The following is a 13,655-nucleotide window of genomic DNA, read 5'->3' on the forward strand; positions in this document are numbered from 1 at the left end:
TCTCTGCAAACTGATGTATCGATATTGATTAAAGAGTGTTGGTTTTTCCATCACTATGTTTCTAAGTGAATTACAATATACAAGATTATAAACTATGTAACAACTTTTATTAACAAAAAAAAATTGTTATTTTTTTTATTTATGAAAAAAAAAAAAAAAAAAACCCCTAATTCCCAATAGCATGGCCAATACCTTCATCCCATCCAGCTTATCATGGAAGAAGAGCACACCCAACATGGGAACAATAGGCATTGAAAAAGCACTTATGAAATTAGAAAACAACGAAGAAATCAATAAAATCAACCCGAACATTCCGAGTGAATAGCGTTGATATGCTGTGGCCATTGGCACGCCATACTAGAGTCATCAAATATCCTATTTTCCCTTACCTAAAATCATGGGACTTTGATCCCAGGTATCAGGATTCTCCACTGGCCAACAGTCCCAATGCACAAATGAAGGCACCAACAATGTAAATCAGGGCGTGCGAGATCCTAACTACATCGAAATGATGTGCAACATGTTGGAAAGCCAGTTGCATGAGTGCGAGGAGTCCACTAATGGCACAGGCCAAAATGGTGTAAACAAAGCCCAGAATGAAGTGGGTCATGTTCACTCCGTCCGGTATCTTGCTGCTCGAGTGGGTACCTAGCAGAATGGCACTAAAGGTAAGAAGCACGATTGAATTCAGAATATATGGAGTTATTCTCTGCTTAACGACAATGAAAGAGAACAGGGCATTGGAAGCTAACTGTGTGGCGCAGAGAAGAGAGTACGTTGATACTGGCATATATGAAATCCCAAAGGAGTAAAGCAGAGAATTCCCACCTGCCATCACACCCAAAGCTCCACAGGCAAGAAGATATCTAGTGGTAACAAATGCAAGCATGGGTGATTTTCTTTGTGGGTTCAGCAATGGTGGTAGCAGAAGCAATGGCGATCCTACGCAGAGCAACAGCGATCTGAGCCATCGGCTGTGGCCACCCTGCTCAAAATAAAAGCGACTCAAAAGCAGCCCACCAGACTGTCCCACCACAACAGCGATAACGCTCATGCTAACGAGCAACCAGTGCATTCTCCCTTTTCTAACGCCACTGTAGTTTTCACTGGACTCTGCCCCTGCAATTGCTTCTCCATGGGACTCCATATTCACAACAAACTGGACTGAACTCTCTGCTACGAAACAATCTCTTCTCCCACGTTAGCTTGAATTATAATATTCCAAGGGACTCCATACAAACTGGACTGAACTCTCTGCTACGAAACAATCTCTTCTCCCACGTTAGCTTGAATTATAATATTCCAAGGGACTCCATACAAACTGGACTGAACTCTCTGCTACGAAACAATCTCTTCTCCCACGTTAGCTTGAATTATAATATTCCAAGGGACTCCATATTCCAAGGAACAGTACTGCACAGGTCCAACTTTGGAACGCATGCGTCCTTCGCAGGGCCAATGGAAAGCATCAGCTCCTTAAGGTAGGGTGAGTTGTTTTGTGCGTGTACTCCTATTTTGAGGTCGACCTGATTGTAGTCGAATAACGGAAGACCTAAGTTTCTCAAATTATTATGAAATGACACGTGTAAAATAAAATTAACTTATTTATAAAAGAATATAATGCATTTATTATCTTTGGTCCATGTTTTAAGTTGGAATCAACCGATTGAAGAGAGGTGTCGGGTACATTTTGTAAGTTTGGAAGCGCGCTATGACAGTTAGTGACAATTTTACTTGATTGGTTAACTCTGGATAATTATTTTGTGTTAAATATTATAATAATAATAATTTATTTTTAAAGTGCTGTGTATATGATTTTGTTTATTGTATAAGGTATTTGATTTTTGTTGGTTTTTAAGTTGTTTGTGATTTTTAGTATGTTTTTTTTCTTTTAGTACAGGCCATAATCATCTATATGAGGTTTGATCTTAGGTTATTTTATTGATAAGATTTATTCTTAATCGATTGTATTAATGAAATTTGATATAAATATCTGATTTTTTATAATAAATAATTTGACTATTAAAATTTATAAAAAAATTATATATTTTTTAAACTTACAACTTTTTATGAAACAGTATATATATATATATATATATTCTTAACTATTATTACAATAAATTTAATATTAATTTAAATAATAATAATTTATTTAATATCAGTTTTATATATATATATATATATATATATATATAAACTCATCTATATATATAGATATAATAAATTTGTTACTGTATTTACATGAATTTGATATATATATATATATATATATATTAAATTTGTTATTGACTTTACATGAATTTGAAAACTATGGTAATGAGTTTGATAATGACTTTTTATTATATTAAAATTTAATGATAAATTTTCATATATTTTTTGCAATGGTCTCATTAGGATTTGATTGAACATTTCTAAGTGCCTTCTAATTTTTCAAACAAACTCTTTAATGATTTTGAATTTTATAATTTTATTTCATTCAATGATATGTTTTCCACTTTCTTTATTTCATTCCATGATATGTTTTCCACTTACTTTTGTGTTTTATTTTTTAACATGGTATTGGTGAATAATTTTGAAGTCTTATCGTTGGATTGATCTTAGGCTAAGCTAAACTTGTTTGATATTCATTTCATATTAATTTAAAATTTGATTGTAAATTTTTCACATTTTTAATAATGTTTATAATTTTTTCATATTATATGAGAGACTAAATTTCAAATTCAAATAGGGTTTTTTTAACTCTCAATTTTCTATAAAAAAGAAGAAGTTAAATGGTCTACAAATAAGCTTTTACCACATTTGAGAATTCCAAATTTTAGTAGAATTCTTGTTATCATGTCATGTAGAAACTTTACTAATTTTAATAATAATTTTAAAAAACATTATTATTATTATTATTATTATTATTAAATTAAATGATGGAATGATATTAATATAAAAACATTAATATTAATATTAAATTTATTAATTTTGGATTAATATAACATTATTAACTTTAATATAATACAAATTTTTTATATTATAATATATACTAGCACAACCACATTAACCACATTAATAAATGTGGTTGATATATGCCATATGCATCAACAAAGAGGCATTAACACAAAAATAGTCATACAAGCTCGCTCAATATGTTAATTTTATTTAACCTAATTCTTTTATAAATCTAACATAATAAAATATATAATATTTTTAAAATCCTGAAGTAATCATAACCTAAAGCTACCTTTAAAGAAATAAAACCTAGACAATTTCCATTGGAATACATGAACATTTTAGATAATATTTCCATGGAAAATTATCATTTTCCCTCCAGGTGAATATCCATCACACATTTGAAATCTTGCATTTTAAATATGTATTACATAAAAAAATTAAATTTTTGTACAAAAAAATAAAAAATTATTTAAACATAATATCTTAATTGTCAATGTATTTTTGATATATAGAAAAACGAGAATGGGAGACAAGGGTCAGAGAGAGAGAGGGTGATAGAAAGATGGAGAGAGGGACAAGAGGAGAGAGTCTCTAAGAAAGAGAGGGAGATTGAGAGATGCAGTTAGAGGAAAGGATAGGGAAGGAATAAGTTCGAGACATATAGAGAAAGAAAGGTGGAGAGAGAGAGAGAGAGAGAGAGAGAGAGAGAGAGAGAGAGAGAGAGAGAGAGAGAGAGTGGCAATGGAGAGATAGAGAGTGTGTATGTTTGGGGTGAGATAGAGAGACAAAGAATGAGATATGGAGAGAAGGGGGAGAGAGAATGCGAGAGGGAGGGTGATATTCAATAGAGTTGTAGGACAAATCTTGAGAGAGAAAGAGATATATAGATAGAGTGTGAGTGAATGAGTGAGTGATGAGGGGGAGAGACATAGGGAGGCGGGAGAGAGAGGACTTGAGAGGGAGGGAGAGAGAGATGGAGTTGGAGGGTGAGAGAGAGGGAGGTAAGAATAAATACATATAGAGAGAGAAAGGTGGAGAGAGAGGTAGAGAGGAGAGTAGGAGGGAAGACAGATAGAAGGGGAGAGAGAGGAAGAGACGAGGAAGGGAGAGGAAGAGGGAGAGGGAGAGGGAGGAGGAGGGGTAAATAGATATATATGGAGAAACAATGTGTATGTTTGCAGGGTGATATAGACAGATCAAGAAGGAGAGATAGAGGGAGATAAAGATATAGATGGGAGGGGGAGAGAGGGAAGAAGAGAGAAATAGAGGGGGGGAAGGAGAGAGATATATATGAAGAGAGAGACCATCTATGTTTGGGGGGTGAGATAAAGAGACAAAGAAAGAGAAATGGAGGAAGATATCAATATAGATGGAGGGAGGAGAGAAAGGGAAGAAATTTTATTGCACTAGACGTAGTGATTTCAGTGTGAAAATGTTGATTTCTAATCCTATTTGATTTCTTGCATTAGATGCATTGATTTTTGTGTAGATGTTGATTTCTAATTCTATTTTATTGTTTGCATTAGATGCATTAATTTCAGTAAAGATGTTATTTTCTAATCTTGTTTGATTGAGCTTGCATTAGATGCATTGATTTCAATGTAGATGTTGATTCCTAATCATATTTGATTGCTAGCACTAGATGCATTGATTTCAATGTAGATGTTGATTTCTAATCCTATATGATTGCTTGCAACATTAAATGCATTGATTTCACTATAGATGTTGATTTCTAATCCTATTTGATTGTTTGCATTAGATTCATTGATTTGAGTGTAGATGTTTATTTCTCATCATATTTGATTGCTAGCATTAGATGCATTGATTTTAGTGTAAGCACAAAAAGATTATTGACACGTGCATTATGACTAAGGTTTTGTAGATAACCTCAAACAAAATTGTAGAGCATTGGGAAGGTATGTTTTAAGAAATAATTTAGTGATGTTTTAAGCAATAGTTGTAATCTTTTCTTTATTATAAAGTAGGGAAAACGCAATAAGAACGAGTCCAAAATGATCCAATCACTAATAGTTGTCTTCTCTACGCAGGGAAAGGTAAAAGCAGGAAAGCGTAACGCAAAACGAGAATTTGATGAGAAGATAACGGCTGTCCCTCCAATTCTAAATAAGGTTCAGACCAGGTCGAGTAAATCAAGGAAGATCAGTCCGGAACGAGACGAAGGACTGCCAGTTCGGAAATACAGGCCGAGTAAAGGAAGGCGTTAACAGTTTAGCGGATCACTCAGGATCTTTGATCCTGAGGGATCGCTACGTTCAATCGTTTTGTCGTCTGGAGAACTCCGCCGTTGATTGTATAAAAGGGGGGCAGCATTGGAAATTAGGGGGAGATATATATTTTTGTATCTTTAACTTTCTGTTCACGGATTTTACTGTCAGTTGAACTCAGACTATTGAGTCTATCTGAAACTTAGTTTTGTACTCTCATTGATGAGTTAATATAATATCTTTGGTGTTAATTTCTCCCTGCATCTGAAGTAGTTTACGGCAGTGCGCCATTGGAAGCTTCGGGCCCGGCTCCAACGGACACTGGCTGATTGTACCATTACAACTCTGCTTTGTGTGGTTTGTTTCTTATAATCTGTTATGATTGCATGTCGTCTCATACTTATTCATCTGTAGCTTTCCTGTTATAAATCTCTGTAACAAGTTCATACCATACTTTCAGGATTCTTCGCATACTGTTGATCTGAGTTGTTTGCATCAATTACAGAATTCATAAGTAGAATATTTCAGCTACAGGTGATTGGAGTAATGGACTATTGGTGATTATTGCAGATCGTGTATATATGATTGACGTTTCCTGTCTTTAATGATTTGCTGTTCCATTTGATATGTATATGATTGACGTTTCCTGTCTTTAATAATTTGCTGTTCCATTTGATTAAGCTGCAAACTTGTATAAACGATTGCTTTCCCTTTGTATGTAAGTGTGTGCCAAGGATTGGAAGTGTTGACCTCGCGAGACTTAGTTTCTTTACTGCTGTTCCATTTACTGCCGTTCCTTTTATTGCTGTTCCATTTCTGAAGTTGCTGTTCCATTCTGTTTTCTTGCTGTTCCTTTCGCTTGCATTTATTGAAGTGGCATGAGAGGAGGGTCAAGGCTGTTGTGAGATACAGCAGACGCTATAATGCTCCCAGATCATGATCCATACTCCTTCATCAGTTTCTAGGGGGATAGGTTACTAATTCCATACCCTCGACCGACGAAGTTGCTGCGTGTGTGATTTCTTTATGCAAAAGTAATTTAGTGTAGCTTAGCATCCGTTTACTCTTGTGTTCTTTAGATCTATACTACGAATCATTATCCTGACAAATAGCCTCAAATTGAGATATCCTTTACAATAACAAAACGCTCCCGGATTGACTTGTAATGTGAGATAACTAGAGGTGAAAAAGACCCTTGTTACAGCTCCACATTTTGGCGCCGTTGCCGGGGAAGGGTATAGCCATTTGTCTTTTAATAGGGTAGTGTGCGAATCTGTTAGGGGAGAACTGGATTCTAAAAACGGAAGGTAAGAACCTGCGTGCGGAGCATGTAAAAGCCCTGCTCCACCGTCTGCTTTCCTAGCAGAATTGATTTAGTAATTTAATTGGAGTGCATGACTAAGCAGAAAAAGCCAGAAAAGAATCAAAAGCCTCCATCCAAAACCGAAAAAGCCAAGGGGTCGGCGACCCTTGGACGAAAGACCTTTATAGATGAAATTTATAAGAAAGCCGAATCTCAGCAATCAGTAGGTTATAGGAAAGTAAACTCGAAACAACCTTCTAGTTCCCTTCATGCCTCAGAATCACCATCTGAAGCCTTTGCTGAGGTGCACAGTCAGACAGAGGAGCAGGACTTTCAAGAACCTGACAATTCGACTCTTGGACCAGTGCACGAAGGAAATTTTAGCAATCTTTGCGAAGGAGAAGGAGAAACAGGGGAAATCGAGGAACCTAGATCTCCTATTGAACCAAACCAGCCTTTAAACAGTCCGGATAAAGGAAGCGCTGCAAAAATCCTCGTTGAAGGAATTCATTCACCTCAGAAAGTAGGGGCCATCATTATCCCTGATAAAGGGAGTGCTGTAAAAACAGTTCCCGCTAAGATTACCCCTCCTCAACCAAGGGATACTCTCTTAGAAATTCCTGAAGATTACTGGCATATATTTGATTCCATGGCGCAGAATCAGCCAAATACCCAAACCTCTACTTTGCAATATCCCATAGTAGATTCCGCTGTGAATGCACCGATGAAGGCAATTCCGCTTCAACATATCCCGACGTTTCATGGACTCACATTAGAAGACCCTGATGCGTTTTTATTCGAATTTGATGTGTTATGCAGGGGATACGATTACACCACTGACCCCCAGAAGTTAAAGTTGTTTCCCTCTACTTTGAAGGGAGCAGCTCTGAGATGGTTCATGGGTTTAGGTGGTGGAGTCATAAACAATTAGGAAGAAATGAAAGGGGCCTTCTTAAAAAAATATCAGGATTACTGTAGATCAAGAGAACTAAAGGATGAAATCTTTCAAATGTCAGCCAGACCAAATGAAACTTTAGAAGAATATGTAGAACGTTTCCAATATAACTTGCAAAGATCTCCCTATGCATCGTTACCTCTGCCCGATAACGTGTTGAAAACTGCATTGATTAGAGGTATGAAAGAGCAATGGATTGAAACGTTGAATATTATGGGAAAAGGAGACATTTATCAGGAAAATTTTGCTGACATCATTAATCTGTGTATCAGGAGCTCAAGAGGCAGCACAAGGATAAAACCAGCAGAATATGATCGCTTCACTAGAGACAATAGAACATCAATAGAAGGAGTATCACGAGTGGAACTTGGAAATCTGCTAGAGAATTTTAAAACTGATATCATGGGGACTTTAATTACACAGCTTGATATTGTGCAGGCTAAACAGAAGCAAGCAGAGGCGGAACAGAATCTGGCAATTTTCTGCCCTCGGTGCAGAAAGAAACATAGCCAGAAAGAATGCCCGCTCGATACAGTTCAAATATGTGCTATTTGCACCAAGGACTATCCGACTGAAAGTTGTCCCTCGCTTCCTGGTTTGAAGGCGGTGTACAAAGAAGCAGAAGAGGAACCAGAATCAGCATATTTTATTAACCAGCGTCGTCAATGGCAGCCTAGGCAATCTGGTATGTTTCAAGATCCCTCCTCTTCTTTTCAATCTCCGCAATTTAATGCTTAGCAACAGAATATGTGGCAAAATCAGTCTCAGCACCCGTTTTCAAATTGGTCGCCTCAAATGTTTCCTACTCCGAACCCTTGGATGAACCAAGCTGGTTGGCCAAACTTTCCTTATCCTCCGCCATATTGGCCAAATAATTCATATCCTCCACAGTGGACCCCTTCCACTTCGCAAAGTTCACCCTGGCAGAGCAACTGGCCAAGATCGACATATCAAACACCAGGATCAATTCCGCTCCCTCAACCAACTCTGCCAGCCTTGCAACAAAATCCCCAGCCCAACCTAAGACCGCAGCTCCCAGCCCAACCCAACCCTAACCCAAACAATCGACCAGTTCAATCTCTTCAAATTATAGAATCTTCCGAGATTGAATCTACTCTGCAGGAGTGCAATGATCTTCAGTTGAGATCTGGGCAAATAATAGAAACTGAGGGACATAGAACCGCTCATATTGAAAACCAGTTACCGATAGAACAGCCGTCACAACAAGAAGATGTAAGTAAAGACCAGGTTCATCAGCAAGTAATTACATCTTCTCCACCTTTCCCAGAACGACTGGACATTCCGAGACAAATGCAATATCCGGATTTTGATATTCTGGGAGAACTCCAAAACTTGTATATAAGAATTCCATTCCTTCAGGCTATACAGGATATTCCCATATATGCAAAAACCATAAAAGACCTGTGTAGCAGAAAATCAAAAAGAAATATAACCCCTAACCCTAGAGTCCAGGTAGTCGGCACCTTATCCGACCTCTTATCAGGGAAAGAAACACCAATTAAATATGAGGATCCTGGAAACCCAATTGTCACTGTTCAAGTCCGTGGGCAGACCCTGACCAACGTTTTAGTAGATCTAGGGGCTGCAATTAATATCCTGACAACATCAACCTACCAGAAGCTTGGAATCACATCGGTAGAACCTACTTCCACTTTACTAGAGCTAGCTGACCGATCAGTAATAAGACCAGAAGGCACCTTGTATGATGTCATGGTTTCAGTGGACTCTTGGGAATACCCGACCGATTTTCTGGTGATTAATCCAAAAACCCGACTAGATGGACATCCGCTAATTCTAGGTAGACCATGGCTCGCTACTGCTGACGCCTACATTGGATGCCGGCAGGGAAACATGACCATAACCAGAGGGCCAGATATCAAAAGTTTAATCTTGTACCCGCCAGCCCAGCCAAGCATCACACCTCATATATCACTGACCAATCTGCGCCCTGCCTCATATATTACTGATAATATTAGACCACCATTAACAGTCCAGGAAGCGCTAGATTTTAAAGATCAAACGGAAGACGATGCCATCAATAAATTCATTAATCAAACAGAATCCACATCGTATACACAATGCTTTATGATAAAAGCGGCATTTGATAACGAATTAGAGGAAGATCCTCTAAAAGATGACCATGACCCAAATATACCTGTAACCTCTGTTGCTAACAGCAAAGTAATACAAATTGAACCGGGCAAAACTTTAAATATTAACGCTAATCTGACACCAGAGCAAGAGACCAAACTCATCCAGCTCCTACGAAAGTATCAGGAGGCATTTGCTTGGGACTATCCCGATATGAAAGGGATTGATCCCCAGCTATGTACACATCGTATCTATATCGAGAAAGATGCAAGACTTGTTCGCCAACCACAGAGAAGACTCAATCCCCATTTAAAAGATGTTGTAAAAGATGAGCTGCAGAAATTATTAGACGTTAATTTTATTTATCCTATTTCTAACAGCAAATGGGTCTCCCCACTTGTGGTAGTACCTAAAAAGAACGGGAAATGGAGGATCTGTGTCGATTACAGAGAATTAAACAAAGCTACACAAAAAGATCACTTCCCTCTCCCTTTCATAGACCAGGTATTGGACACCTTAGCAGGCAAGAAATTTTTTTCTTTTTTGGATGGCTTCAGCGGATATAACCAGATTCAGATTGCCCCTGAAGACCAGGACAAGACTACCTTTACTTGCCCCTGGGGAACGTTCGCCTACCGAGTCTTACCCTTTGGATTATGTAATGCTCCGGCCACATTCCAACGGGCTGTTCTTAGCATCTTCGCAGATTTAATTAATGATGGATTGGAAGTCTATATGGATGATTTCACACCATATGGAGATGACTTTGATCCAGCCCTGGACACTCTCGAAAAAGTTCTAGAGCGCTGCACCGCTACCAGGCTTTGCTTGAGTCACGAAAAATGTTACATGATGATGACAGAAGGACTCATTCTGGGACATTACATCTCAGCAGCTGGCATTCAGGTAGACCCGGCTAAAATTCAAATACTCATGCTTATCCTAACCCCCACTAATTAAACAGAGGTACGCAGTTTTCTTGGTTTTTCTGGGTATTATAGACGATTTATACAACATTACTCACATATTGCCGCACCTCTACATGCATTAACTGGAAATGTTGATTTCTTATGGACAGAAAAATGTGATCGAGCCTTCACAGAATTAAAGAGGTTGCTATCTACAGCTCGAGTTCTCAGAGGACCTAATTGGAACTTACCATTCCAAATTTCAACCGACGCCTCAGACACAGCAATCGGTGCAGTTCTGGGCCAAGAAGAAGAGAAAAGACCATACGCTATCTATTACATCAGCAAAAATTTGGCTCCGGCTGAATTAAATTACACTGTCACCGAAAAAGAATTTTTAGCTGTGATACATGCTATTAATAAGTTTAGACACTATATTACAGGCTATCCCGTTATTTTGTATACAGACCATTCTGCTATTAGGTATTTAGCAAACAAACCTGTTACAAATGGAAGAATAACCAGGTGGTTGATCTTGTTGCAGGAATTCGACATTACAATCAGAGACCGACCAGGGAAGGAGAACCCTGTAGCTGATTTTCTTTCACGAATACCAAAATCAGTTGAAACAGCAGCAGTTGAGGACCAATTCCCAGATGAACACTTATTTGCTGTCGCTGTCTAGACTCCCTGGTACGCTGATGTGGCTAATTATCTCGCAGTAGGTAAGCTTCCAAAACATTTAACTCCCAATGAACGGAAACAGATCGTCCAGAAAAGCAATCGATTTTCGTAGGTTGGGGGCTATCTGTTTCACACAGGCGCAGATATGGAAATCAGAAGATGTATTCGAGAAGACGAAATCTTTGATATCTTGAAAGCCTGCCATGACGGGCCATGTGGAGGACATTTCGCTGAACGCAGAACAGCACACAAAGTATTACAAACGGGATATTACTGGCCTACAATTTTCAAAGATGCCAAAAAATTTGTCCAGGCCTGTGATAGTTGTCAGCGTGTAGGACGACCTGGCCCAGCAGACGAAATGCCTTTGCAGCCTCAATTAGTGATCGAACCTTTCGAACGCTGGGCTCTGGACTTTGTCGGACCCATCAACCCCCCATCAAACCAAAAAACCTACATTTTGGTGGCAACTGAATATGTTACCAAATGGGTTGAGGTGGAGGCATTACCCAGAGCTACAGAGGAGTCAGTAATACAGTTCTTGTTCCATTTGTTTGTACGTTATGGTCTTCCAAGGGAAGTGGTTACAGATGGAGGACCACAATTTGTGGGACATAAATTAGCTGCAACACTCAATAACCATCACATCCACCACAAAATTACTACCCCATACCATCCGCAGGCAAATGGGCAAGTCGAGAATAGTAATAAGATAATAGAGTCAATTTTGACAAAAACTGTTGCCTCACACCGCCGCGATTGGGCCGCCCGACTACCGGAGGCACTGTGGGCTTATCGAACCACATGGAGAAGTACCACCGGCTATTCACCATATCACTTAGTGTTTGGAAAGCAACCCATTTTTCCTATAGAGTTTGAGATCCAAACCCTGCGAACTGCCCAAGAAGTCGGATTGGATTTAAGTGAAGCACAGAAAAATCGATTACAGCAAATTAATGAGTTGGACGAAACAAGGCTCGCTGCATTACAGAATACAGCACTCATCCAGCAACAGCGAGCCAAGTGGCATGATGCGCTCATCAAAAACAAGATATTTCACGAAGGAGACTGGGCTCTGTTATATGATTCTAGATTTCAGGATTTCCCGGGGAAGCTTCAGACTCGATGGTTGGGACCATACGAGATTCAAAAAGTCCATGACAATGGGACCCTTACTTTGATTACAATCGATGGATCTGGATATACATTTAAGGTAAACGGCCACCGAGTTCGTCTGTATCGCAAACCGCTCACTCGGGAATCATTTTGCCAGCAGCTACGCCAAGATACTAACATCAAGATGATGGGAGAGGAAGCAAAAACTTCCTCCCCTATAGATTGGTAAGCAGTTCATTCTTTATTACCACATTTTGTATATAAGATTGTAAATTTTGTATATATGTTTCGAGTGCGTGTTTTCGTTGTTCCTTTTCAAAAGGAACAGCACTTGCGTGTTTTGCTGTTCCTTTTCAAAAGGAACAGCACTCTTGAATTTTTGTTGTTCCTTTTCAAAAGGAACAACACTTTTTGCTGTTCCTTTTTCAAAAGGAACAGCACTGGTGTGTTTTGCTGTTCCTTTTCAAAAGGAACAGCACTTGTGTGTTTTGCTGTTCCTTTTCAAAAGGAACAGCACTTGCGTGTTTTGCTGTTCCTTTTCAAAAGGAACAGCACTCTTGAATTTTTTTTTCTGTTCCTTTTCAAAAGGAACAGCACTAGTGTGTTTTGCTGTTCCTTTTCAAAAGGAACAACACCTGCATGTTTTGCTGTTCCTTTTTCAAAAGGAACGGCACCCTTTAGTTTTTGCTGTTCCTTTTCAAAAGGAACAGCACTTTTGAATTTTTGCTGTTCCTTTTCAAAAGGAACAACACTTTTGAATGTTATTCCTTTTTAGAAGGAGCAACATTTGTGTGTTTTTTTCAGTTTTTTTTTTTTTTTTTTTTTAGCAAGCAGCATTTGAGTGCTTTTGTTATCTTAGGACATTGCATCAAAAGAACCCTCCCACCTTCCCTTGTAAGAAAGAAATAGTATGCCCTCGTCCTTTCTATAAGAAGAAAGCATTGTCCATCCCTTTCCTGAGGCCATAAGTAGCAGCTATATATGCAACAAATATAAAAGGCATGATATATCGAGATCAGCACATCATAAATCGCTATCTATAACAGCCCTAGTATTGATGCAACAAAGGAAGGATCCATACACTCATCATTTTTTCAGCCATAAGTCTCACCTCCTCTGCCCTGTTGGAAAACTTCATCATGTTATGTTCCTACAATTTTCTTTATTATTACTTGGAAATAACAATAGAAAATTTATATCTTCCTATTGGGATAACAAGACTTCTTCCGCCATTCCCACTCTTAAGGAGGGCTGAACCACCCTTATGTGTAACTATACAAGAGCAAAAGTCCATCTCAAAAGAAAAAAAAAAGCAAAAGCAAAATCAAAAGAAATTATTTGTCAAATGCAGGATAGGGGGTTTCATTAAAAAACCAGCCTACTATGATCATAAGATTGGAAGCGAAGTGGCA

General features: G+C 38.3%; 1 pseudogene; it reads right to left on the reverse strand.

The window, feature by feature from the left end:
- Positions 1 to 418: 418 nt before the first annotated feature.
- Positions 419 to 1,147, reverse strand: LOC149153943 (putative purine permease 11 pseudogene; annotated as a pseudogene).
- Positions 1,148 to 13,655: the final 12,508 nt, after the last annotated feature.

Source organism: Pinus tabuliformis, chromosome 9 (assembly GCF_031772625.1).
Source record: "Pinus tabuliformis cultivar Carrire ecotype Pingquan chromosome 9, CPIR1, whole genome shotgun sequence".
NCBI classification, from domain to species: Eukaryota; Viridiplantae; Streptophyta; class Pinopsida; order Pinales; family Pinaceae; genus Pinus; species Pinus tabuliformis.